Source organism: Scyliorhinus canicula, chromosome 6, assembly GCF_902713615.1.
Source record: "Scyliorhinus canicula chromosome 6, sScyCan1.1, whole genome shotgun sequence".
NCBI classification, from domain to species: domain Eukaryota; kingdom Metazoa; phylum Chordata; class Chondrichthyes; order Carcharhiniformes; family Scyliorhinidae; genus Scyliorhinus; species Scyliorhinus canicula.
This window is the reverse complement of record NC_052151.1, coordinates 138,896,163-138,906,800: the sequence shown is the minus strand read 5'-3', so window position 1 is coordinate 138,906,800 and position 10,638 is coordinate 138,896,163. Positions and strand designations below refer to the sequence as shown.

Below are 10,638 nucleotides of genomic sequence, written 5' to 3'. Positions count from 1 at the left end.
GGGATGCTGGAGTACTGTGTTCAGTTCCGGTCACCACACTATAGGAAGTATATGATTGCACTAGAGAGGGTGACGAAGACTGCACTAAGGTGGCACGATGGCACAGTGGTTAGCACTGCTGCCTCACAGCGCCAGGGATCCTTGTTCAATTCTGACCTTGGGTGACTGTGTGGAGTTTGCACTTTCTCCCAGTGCTCCAGTTTCCTCCCACAGTCCAAAGATGTGCAGTTTAGGTGGATTGGCCATGATAAATTGCCCCTTGGTGTCCAAAGATGTGCAGGTTAGGGGGGTTGGGCCTGGGAGGGTTGGTGAGGACTTGGCGTTAGTGTAGATTTCGTGTAATTGTGTCAGTGCAGATTAGGTGGGCCAAATGGCCTCTTCTGTACTGTATGAATCTATGATTCTATTGCAGCAAAGATTTGAAACAATAGTGTATAAAGACTTCTGAGAACGTTCATCTTGTCTATTGTTTGATGCACTCTTGCTTTTGAAAATTGTACATATGAAGAATCTCTCAAGAATTAACAATGTGGTGAATGCAAAGATCCCTTAATGTTACATTTGATGGCTCTTTTTGGTTTGCTGTCGAACTTAGTGATTAAGCTGGAAAATAGGTATAAAAACATTGGCTATATCTCAGGCTAGGCAGTAGACATTAGGTTTGATTTACTGAGTTAATGCTCGCAACATGGAACATTTCCCACTTCCTGTTTATATCGATAAATTGCCCCTGTTTTGCTTCTTTCTGGATAGATTATCATAGTATTAGTGGCCACAATGTGCTGTTGCTGAAGTATTTCAGAGATAACCGCCCAAAACAAAGATTTTTTAAGCCTTAGAAACAGCAGTCCAAAATTCTTGGGCGGGATTCTCCAACCCCCGGCCAGGCTGGAGATTCGTAAGGGGGGGCGGCGTGAATCCCGCCCTGCCGCCGGCTGCCGAATTCTACGGCGGCGGTTTTTTTGCGGGGCCTCCGTTCTGCGATAGGCCAGGCGGCCGCTTGTTTTCGGCCTGTCCCGCCGGCGTAAATTACACAAGGTTCTTACCGGCGGGACCTGGCACTGCGGGCTGCCTGCGGAGTCCTCTGTGGGGGGGGGGGGGGGGGGGTTGTCCAGGAGGATCTGGCCGGGGAGGGGTGCCCCCACAGTGGCTTGGTCCGCGATTGGGGCCCACCGATCTACAGGCGGGCCTGTGCCGTGGCGGCACTCTTTCCCTCCGCTGCAAAGCTCCGCCATGGCCGGCGCGGCGAAGAAACCCACTGCACATGTGCAGGAATCACGCCAGCGGTTCTGGGAACACGCTGGTGCTTCTGCGCATGTGCCAACTCGCGCCGGCCGGCTGAGGCCCCTCAGCGCCGGTTGGCGCAGCACCAATAACTCCAGTGCCGACCTAGCCCCCGAAGGTGCGGAGGATTCTTAGCCCCCGAAGGGGCGGCCCGATGCTGGAGTGGTTTACGCCACTCTTTGGTGCCAGTACAGTCGTCCACTGGATACCGGAGAATCCCGCCATTTGTGTTCTTGGTCAGAATCCATATTGGTAAGCAATTTTCATGTTTGGCTTCATGTCAATATATTTATTTTAAAATGTAATTACTGTTTCTTACATTTCTTTGATCATATTTTATCATTCACATGAGCTCAGTCGGCGAGACGGCTAGCGTGTGAATCGGATTAATGCTGAGGAGGACTCTGGGCCTATCTTCTCACCCGACCCATAATATTCAGTGAGCAATCGCCAAGGACCTGCCTTTGGGCAGTGAACAAGAAGAAGAATGTAACTGAATGTTAGAGTCAGCACCTGTAAAATGAAAGCTATTTTGTTTTTTATTTCTCAAGGCTATAAAATGGCCTGTCTGTAAATAACATTTATTTCATTTATAAATGTTTTTTCACCTGATTTCCTTTGTACTCCCATCAGTTGATTGCAACAAGGCATTATAGAATTTGGTACAGAAAGATCTCTAACTTGGTTTGAACGTGAACAGAATGAATCACAGTAATTTTAAACTGCTTTTCCAGTCAAGGTTACATTCCTTTAAGTGATGAATCTCCATGCCTTTGAAGGAACCTGGTAAATTCCCACATTTTCAGATGATTTTGAAATCTTGTAATTGATTATAATTTTCTCCATGAATTGATCTTAATCTCTCAGATGCTAAACCAATCTGATGACCAAAGTGAAGAACAATATTTATTAGCGGCTTTATTTTATGTCACTTTCATGTCAAAACCTAAGTTGGCTCCGTAACTAGAATCACAGAATCTTTACAGTGCAGAAGGAGGCTATTCGGCCCATCAGGTCTGCACTAACTCTATAGAAGAGCAGTCGACCTAGTCCCACTTTGCCTTAGCCCTGCAAACTGGCATATTTCTTTTTAGATATAAATCTAATTCCTTTTGAATACCTCAATCAATCCTGCCTCCACCAAACTCTAACCACCCTATTGTTCTTGAAGCTGTCTTTAATTGGAACAATTTCTCGCTATTTGTCCTGTCCATGCGACTCCAGATCTTAAATATTTCTACCAAATCGCCACTCGGCCATCTTTTTTCTCCAAGGAAAACAGTCCAATCTCCCCAATCCACCTGAATAGCTACAGTTCTTTATCCCTGGAATCGTTCCTGTGAATCTGATCTTTACTCTCTCCAATTCTTCCTCAAGTATGGCACCCAGAACTGAATGCAGTACTCCAGATCAGGCATAACTAGTGTCTTGCATAAGTTCAATGTGACCTCCTTATTCTTGTACTCTATTAATAAAGTCTAAGATATTTAATACTTTATTAATTTATCTCTCAAAACGCTCTGCCATCTTTAATGACTTATGTTAAAAAACTTTAACGTCGCCGTAGTCCCAGATGATCATTGACTGCTTTACCCTTTGAGAGGGAGAGCTGACTGGTGGTGATTTAACCTGAGGATCACCACACCTCAGGCGAGGGGCAAGATTGAGAAGGTGGGGCCTTCATGAATAACCTCAGCTGGGACAGGCATTGAACCCGCGCTGCTCCCCTTGCCCTGCATCGTGAGCCAGCTGTCTAACCAAGTGAGCTAAACTGACCCCCAAAAAGTTCATTTAATTTCAGTAGTTGCAAATGACTTAAGTACATATATACTGAGGTCCATTAATTTGTTGAATAAATTTCATAGCAGTGAAATCAAAATAATTAAATTGTTTACATATTAACTCATGCAGCTCCATAGACCTATAGAAATGATACAGGACAGAAAGGGGGGTTCGGTCTATCTTGTCCATGTTGACCCAAAGGTGCCCAGATGCCCTTTGTTATACCATCTTCCTGCACACGGCCCATAGCCCTGCATATTACAACACTTAAGGTGCAGATCCAGTTACTTTAAAGAGTTGAGGGTCTCTGCCTCCACCACCAACTCAGGCAGTGAATTCTAGACACCCACCGCCCTCTGCGTAAAAAGATTTTTCCTCATGACCCCTCTAATCCTTCGACCACCTTGTTTGAATCTATGACCCCTGTTTTTTTTTTAACTCTCTGCCAAGTGAAACAGGTTTCTCCTATCTCTACCCCTCACAATTTTGTACAGCTCAATGCCATTTTTGATCCTATAAAGGTTCATTTAATTTTAGTCGTTGCAAATAAGCAAACCATCTTGCTATTGTATCATAATACAGTTGAGAGACGTCGTTTTGCAACAGATGTCCATGGTTTTTATGTATCTTCATGATTCTACAAAAACTTGCAGGAAACCAACCTGAATTATATTCTATGTTGTCTTCTAATACAGTTCTGAGTAATGCAATGAACCCTTACTGTGAAGAAAATCATCTATCATCAATTTTTGTGTTAATTGTGTGCAAGGGACAGTTTTCCTGAAATCTAGCACCTCAGGTGTGCCTGAATGAGAAACCTCTAACACCCGGTCTCTGCTCCGATAGGGCTGCTGACGAGTTTCCTGCATATTATTGAGAGACTTACATTATAGCGAGCATAGGCGTATAATGTCACCCTTTTGTGTTAATGCTGTCACAATGAAAGACTGGAGGAGTAAATCCTGACTCAACTGCCTTGACATTTCTCTTGCATGCTGTCTTCCGAGAATACAGCTGATGTTGTGCTCTGATTACCAGCTGGTGCTTTACTTCATGTGTGGGAGAGGTCCACATTTTAACAGGCTCTTGAAGGGCCTTTTCTTCCCTTTTCCCGTCAGTCCAGAATTGAAAATTTCAGTAATAAGTCTGATCCTTGTCTACCACTATATTTTTTATGCTGGGAATTCATAGTTGATATTGAAACACCCTTGTTTAGAGTTAATGATCTGTGGAGGTACTGTATGTGCAAAAAATATATATTCTGCACCTTACCCACATAGGCCAAGCGGACTACCTACTTAATTTTATAAATATCTCAATCTGAATTTATACTGCTTTTTCTTATGTTAGCTTTGGTGCTTTACCTTGTCCAAGAGCTGTGGTACAATTTTCTCCAAAAAATGAGTTCCAAATGCTCATAACATTTTTACAATATTTTGAAGATTTATCTTTCTTTATTTCATTCAGTTCTGATATTTCCAATATGTATTTTATTGCAGAGTATATTTTTGCTCATCTTAAAATCTGCTTTCTTGGTTATAAAACCAAAGCACTAATCTCTACTAAAATATTCACATTTATAATTGTGAGTATAAATTCAAAGGATAATCAATATATTTAATCTCAATCTATTTAATTTAATTGATATATCTTTCAATATAACAATCAAATAGGCAGATAGATGAGGGTGAATTTGATTTTGCAACCTACATAAAAATGAAGATGAGTCACACATCGAGTCTGAAAGATGAATTTTGCACAGGTGGGAAAATGAATGCTACGCATCTGTAAAAGAGCGTAAAATGCCATGAGAAGTTCATGAAGGAATTCACTTTGGTTTTAAATGTATTGATCAAAATATAACGGGCGAGATTCTCCGTCGCCCGACACCGATATCGTAATCGGCGATTGGATGGAGAATTGATTCCAATGCCGGAATCGGCGCTGGCGCCGGGTTGATGCCGGTTTGCAATTCTCCACCCCCTCTGAAATGGCGTCATGGTGATGCGCAGTCACAATGCCATTGGCGCATCATCGGTCAGCCCACTCGCGATGCTCTGCCAACGATGGGCCGAGTACCCAATGGCGCGGGACACGTGTCCTCATACAAATCGTGAACCCGGTGAGGAGGCTGCGGACTGTGTCAGCGCTGCCACACTCGACCGTACTGAATCGTTGATATGTTTTTGGAGTACCGCATTAGCTTATGTACACAGCACATGCATTGGCTTATTAATAACGTATGCCACAATAGGCAAGAGTAATAGTGGCGCAAATACATGAATAGGATGGGAATAGAGGGATACGGACCTAGGAAAGTGTAGAAGATTTTAGTTTAGACGGGCAGCATGGTCGGTATGGGCTTGGAGGGCCGAAGGGTCTGTTCCTGTGCTGTACTTTTCTTTGTTCTTTGTCTGCATGCATTAGTGATGGGAGCCAAAAGGTTTATATTGCACAATGTGCATGAAAATTTTCAGACAAAGGGTAACAAATTTAAAATTACACATACTTATGATGAGAATTGGTGCTCTCTCCCTCCCTAGTCCTTCAAGATCTTGTATATATTCTCTCATGGAAAATCAATTAATAAATGTTGCAGTCCATTTCATTCTACAGTATTGCTTAATTAATAAGGGACATTTTTAAATGTGCAAATATATCAATACTGATATTAGATTGTTGACTGCAGCATTGTAAATTGAGGTTAAGGGCATGTAGTTTTGCTGCAAGAGTTGCCTATACTTTCCATCTATATAAAGTGATCTCTGTTGCAATAAGGAACCAGCCCGGCTCCTTCTTGAAGGTAGAGACTTAACACTGCCACTCCAGCTGGTAATGTATTTCAGAAGCTTGCTACTCCTTGGTGAAAGAAAATATGCCTAATATCCAAGCTATTCCTAATCCTGAATAGAATAATTATTGTCCCTTGGTCCTCTGCAGTTTGTTAAACTGGAATAATCTATCAATAGCTAGCCTTTTAATGATTTTATAGATCCCTATCACGTTACCTCAAAATAATGCCAAAGTAATAGGCCAGAATTCTTGCGTCTGGCTAAACAAGATTCTTTAAGCTGAGAATCATTTTTAAAACTCTGCTTTAGATCGTTTCCAATGTCACAATATCACCACTGATGTAGGGACACCAATAGTGGGTGCAAGACTCGAGATGAGCCCGAACCACAGACCTGTACAGTGTCACAATGGTGCCCTTTGATTTATCCTGGATAGTCCTATTAATTCCACCCAATACCTTGTTAACTTCAGCTGCTGTTTATTTATGTTGGTCACCAGCCTTCAGTGATCTGTGCTCTGTCCTGAATAACACAAAGATCTTTTCATCTCTCAACCTCTTTCAGTATTGTTCCTTGAAAAATGTCATCACTTTTAAATTCAATCACTTTTAGCATTCATTTCTAAGAAACAGTTCCAATAGTATCTTACTGGGAAATCCTGAATGTTGCCATTCAACGTTTATACTTGTGATTGGTTGCAGCTCTTTTACTCATAAAACTCATAAAAACATGTCATGCCAGTGAATCAAATTTCTTTATTTCGTGCGGTTTTTGGCGCCGGGTTCGGGTCATCGCGCCGATTCACGGAGAATCCTGCCCAATATTCCCTGCACTGGTATGGTCTTGTGGTCCTCACTGTTAATGCTGCATGTTTCTAAGTTATAAGGTAGAAAAAGCATATAAAGCAGCATTTTAGAACTTTGTTGTTAAGCCAGAGCACTTCCTCTGCAGAATTAAATTGTTGCCTTTTTTGTCACAATCAATGACAAACAGCCTGTACTTGGAACAATCATTTTGCAACTTTTAACATTTTATTTTCTTGTTGAAATTCATGAGCAAATTCAAGCAAAGGAAAATCTTTTCATTTCTGAATGCTTTTCCTGTAGTACCCAGGCTACTTAATGTAATTTTGTTATTTTGAAGGAATTAGTATCCATGACCCTATTGTCATCCCCTGTATTTTATATATAACTGTACTCTCTCTAATCAATGTAACTGGTTCAGAAAACTTTAGCAGCTCATAAAGGAACATCTGTGCAAATCTAATTTTATCAAAAGTTCTTACAGGTCCAATAATTCTGCATTGTATAATGTCCCAACTTTTCTTGCCTCATTGTTTCACCTTCTGGTGTTCTTCCAATCCAATGCGTTCAGCCGAGTCCAATCCCTTAGTCAAAATGAATTTTTAAAAACATTCTTTCAAGGTGTGTGGGCATCGCGAGGCCAGCATTTATTACCCATCCCTAGTTGCCCTTGAGAAGGTGCTGGTGAGCCTCCTTCTTGAACCTCTGCAGTATGTAGTTACACCCACAATGCTGTTAGAAAGGGAGTTCCAGGATTTTGGCCAAGCGACTGTGAAGAAATGGCAATATAGTTCCAAGTCAGGATGGTGTATGGCTTGGAGAGCAATGTCCAGGTGGTGGGATTCATATGCATCAGCTACCATATCCTGTGATGTCCTATCATGTTCTGTCAGTATAAAAACAGAAAATGCTGGAAAAACTCAGCAGGTCTGGTGGCATCTGTGGAGAGAGAAATGAAGTTAGCGATTCAAGTATATATGACTCTTTGTCAGAGCTGAACAGTGGTAGAAATCTGATGGGGTTTATTCTATTGAAGAGGGGTGGAGCAGCTGGTGCAAAATAGAATGTCAGGGAAGAGGTGGGAGCTCAGGAGAGATCTGACAAAGATGCCATGGACACAAGAAAAAGGGAGTGGTAATGGGAGTGTTAAAGACTGAGGCGGGTGTTAATAGCAGCAGTTAGCAGAATGTTAATAGCAGAACAAGGGTCAATGCCTCTGAAAGAAAAACATAAGAACAAGGTACAGACTGGCCCTGTCAGGCGATGGGAGTTGAAAATATATAATAATTCAAAGTGGAGGTCAGAGTTCATGATCTGAAATTGTTGAACTCAACAAACTGGAGTTGGCAGAAATGGTGAAGGATGCCACAAACACCTTATCCCCTGTCAGCATTTTGAGGGGACTGTTCCCTTTGTGAGACCTTTGTCCACTGCTCTTTCAATCTAGTTTACTGTATTTCTTGCTTCCAATGAGGTCTCCTCTGCACTGGGGAGACTAAAGGCAGACTGGTAACCACTATGACCAGAACGTACCTCTGGTAACAATCCAGAGATTACTACCTTTGATGTCTTACTTTTCAAATTACTTCCTAACTCCCTATATTTGGCTTTTAAGACCTCATCCCCTTTTTTTTTGTTACCTATGTCATTGGTACTGATGTGTTTTTTTTAATGTACATGACCGCTGGCTGTTCACCCTCCCCCTCCAGAATCTCCTGTCGTCACTGAGACATCCATGACCCTAGCATCAGGGAGGCAACATAACATCTCGAGTCTCGTTTGTTGTCACAAAAATACCTATCTATTTCTCTTACAGTTGAATCCCCTATAACTATTGCATTCCCACACTTTTTACTCCTCTCCTATGCAGCAGAGCCAACCATGATGCAACAAATTTGGCTGTCGCTGCTTCTTCTGAGAGGCCAATCCCCTCAACAATATCCAAAGCGTTATATCTGTTTTGCAGGGGAATGGCCACAGGAGATTCCTGCACTGCCTGCCTAGTCCTTTTGTTCTGTCTGGTGGTCACCCTTCCGGCCTTTGGACTCAGCCTGAGGTATGACCACCTCTTTATATGTTCTATCCACAATACTCTCTGCCTCCTGATTACTTTTATTCCTCTAGCTGTTAACAGTTATGGGTTTGGAGGGTGCTGTCAAAGGAGCCTTGGTGAGTTGCTTCTCTGCATCTTGTTGCTGGTACACACAGCTGTCACCATGTCTCAGTGGTGGAGGGAGTGAATGTTTGTGAATGGGATGCCAAAAAAGCAGGTGGCCTTGTCCTTTATGATGTTAAGCTTCTTGAGTGTTGTTGAAACTGCACTCATCAAGACATGTAGAAATTCCTGACCTGAACCTTGTAGATGGTGGACTGACTTTAGGGAGTCAGGAGGTGAGCTCCTGGCCACAGAATTTCCAGCATCTGACCAGCTCCTGTAGCCACTATTTATATGATTCAGTTCAGCTGTTGGTCAATGATAAACTCCGGGATGTTGATATTTTATGTTAAGACATTGCGTATTGACAAGCCAGTAAGTGAAATGGTTGTTTACACCAGGTCACAACTTCCTTCATCGCATCCATTATTGGACTAAATGGAGCCTGTCAAAAAACAGTTGCTGGTGTCATGTTTACGAGTCAGTAGAACCGTTCAAATCACACAATCAATTACTAGGACTGTTCATCTGCAAATATTGAACCGTTTTCTGGCTGCAAGAATATCTAATGAAAGTTACTTCAGGAATAGAAAGACTGCTTCTTAAATTGAATTCACGTAAGGCGGTTGCACCAATTCAGTTGAAGCCTATTTAGAGGCTCTCTGTAGTCAAATTTCTGTGGTGTTCTTCTCATCTTGGACTGTAATTTCGGTAGAAAACCCACACAAATCCTAGGGAAGTGGCATAAATGCCGTTTGCTACTGTTTCTTTGGAATTTCTGCAGATCATTTGCCGAAGTTCTGGCAGGAAATTAGAATTCCCTCCTTGTCTCCTCCACCTCTGTTCCCCATGGAGACTGAACCTCAAAATGGATTGATACATTGTGGAATAGATCAAAGATAATTACAGCTCAGGAAAGTAATTTGTTCGAGCCTAATAGAATGTCAGGGAAGAGGTGGGAGCTCAGGGGAGATCTGACAAAGATGCCATGGACACAAGAAAATTCTCACCTGCATTGAGGAAAGCGTCCGACCGTTCGTAAATTATTTTAAGGGTTTGTTTTTTCCTCCACTGTCCAACCTGGAGGCTTATCCCCAAAGTTGGTCATTTTGTATGAAAAATAACTCCCCCTGAAATCATCCCACAATGACTCATTTGTTTGAAATTGTACTAATCCTGCTCCCACAATTCAACTGTAATACACCGAGTTAACTTCTGCTATACCCTGACGGCGTTGTACGTGTCTGTAATATCACCTCTCAGACACCACTTCTTTACTTTGTCGAACCCAACTTTTTCCAGATTTCTCAAACTTCGGAGGGATGACTATAGGGATCAGCCCCAGGGCTCCTCTCGGAAATTTCTCCAGAACTTGTTTCTTAGCAACCGGAATAAGATGCAGTGTTAAATTTATGTTCTGACAAATCCATTGTTACGTTTGAGCACCACCTCCTTCGATTTATTTACCAATGTTTTGGCTACACTGTTGAATATCTTATTGGTTGTGTTGATCAGTGCTTTGTGTTGATGGGCCATGGTCAGTGCCTGACCTAGAAAGATGTCTTTGCTTTCTTTCAGCTTCACCCAGCGCTATTTAAACATATGACATCCTTTCTCTTTTTTTTTATGTGCAATAATTTACAATTACATTTAATCTGCCATTATTCTGCTCACTGACATATTTTGCTCAACATGTGTTGCCATGTCCTGAGCTGCCGTCTCATGTTCCATGTTCGCTCCTTGTCTTGATATCATCTGTAAACTAGGCAGGACTATGCATGCCCTGTTGGAGGCAAGAAGCATACTCAGTCAGAAACCTTCC

At 42.2% G+C, this 10,638-nt stretch overlaps 1 long non-coding RNA gene across 1 annotated transcript; it reads right to left on the bottom strand.

Moving 5' to 3' along the window:
* Nucleotides 1-6,593: 6,593 nt before the first annotated feature.
* On the bottom strand, nt 6,594-10,149 carry LOC119967527. Its single transcript, XR_005461015.1, has 2 exons — nt 9,827-10,149; nt 6,594-6,732 (listed from the first exon to the last, which is right to left on the bottom strand). It is a non-coding gene; the product is annotated as an uncharacterized LOC119967527 (long non-coding RNA).
* Nucleotides 10,150-10,638: the final 489 nt, after the last annotated feature.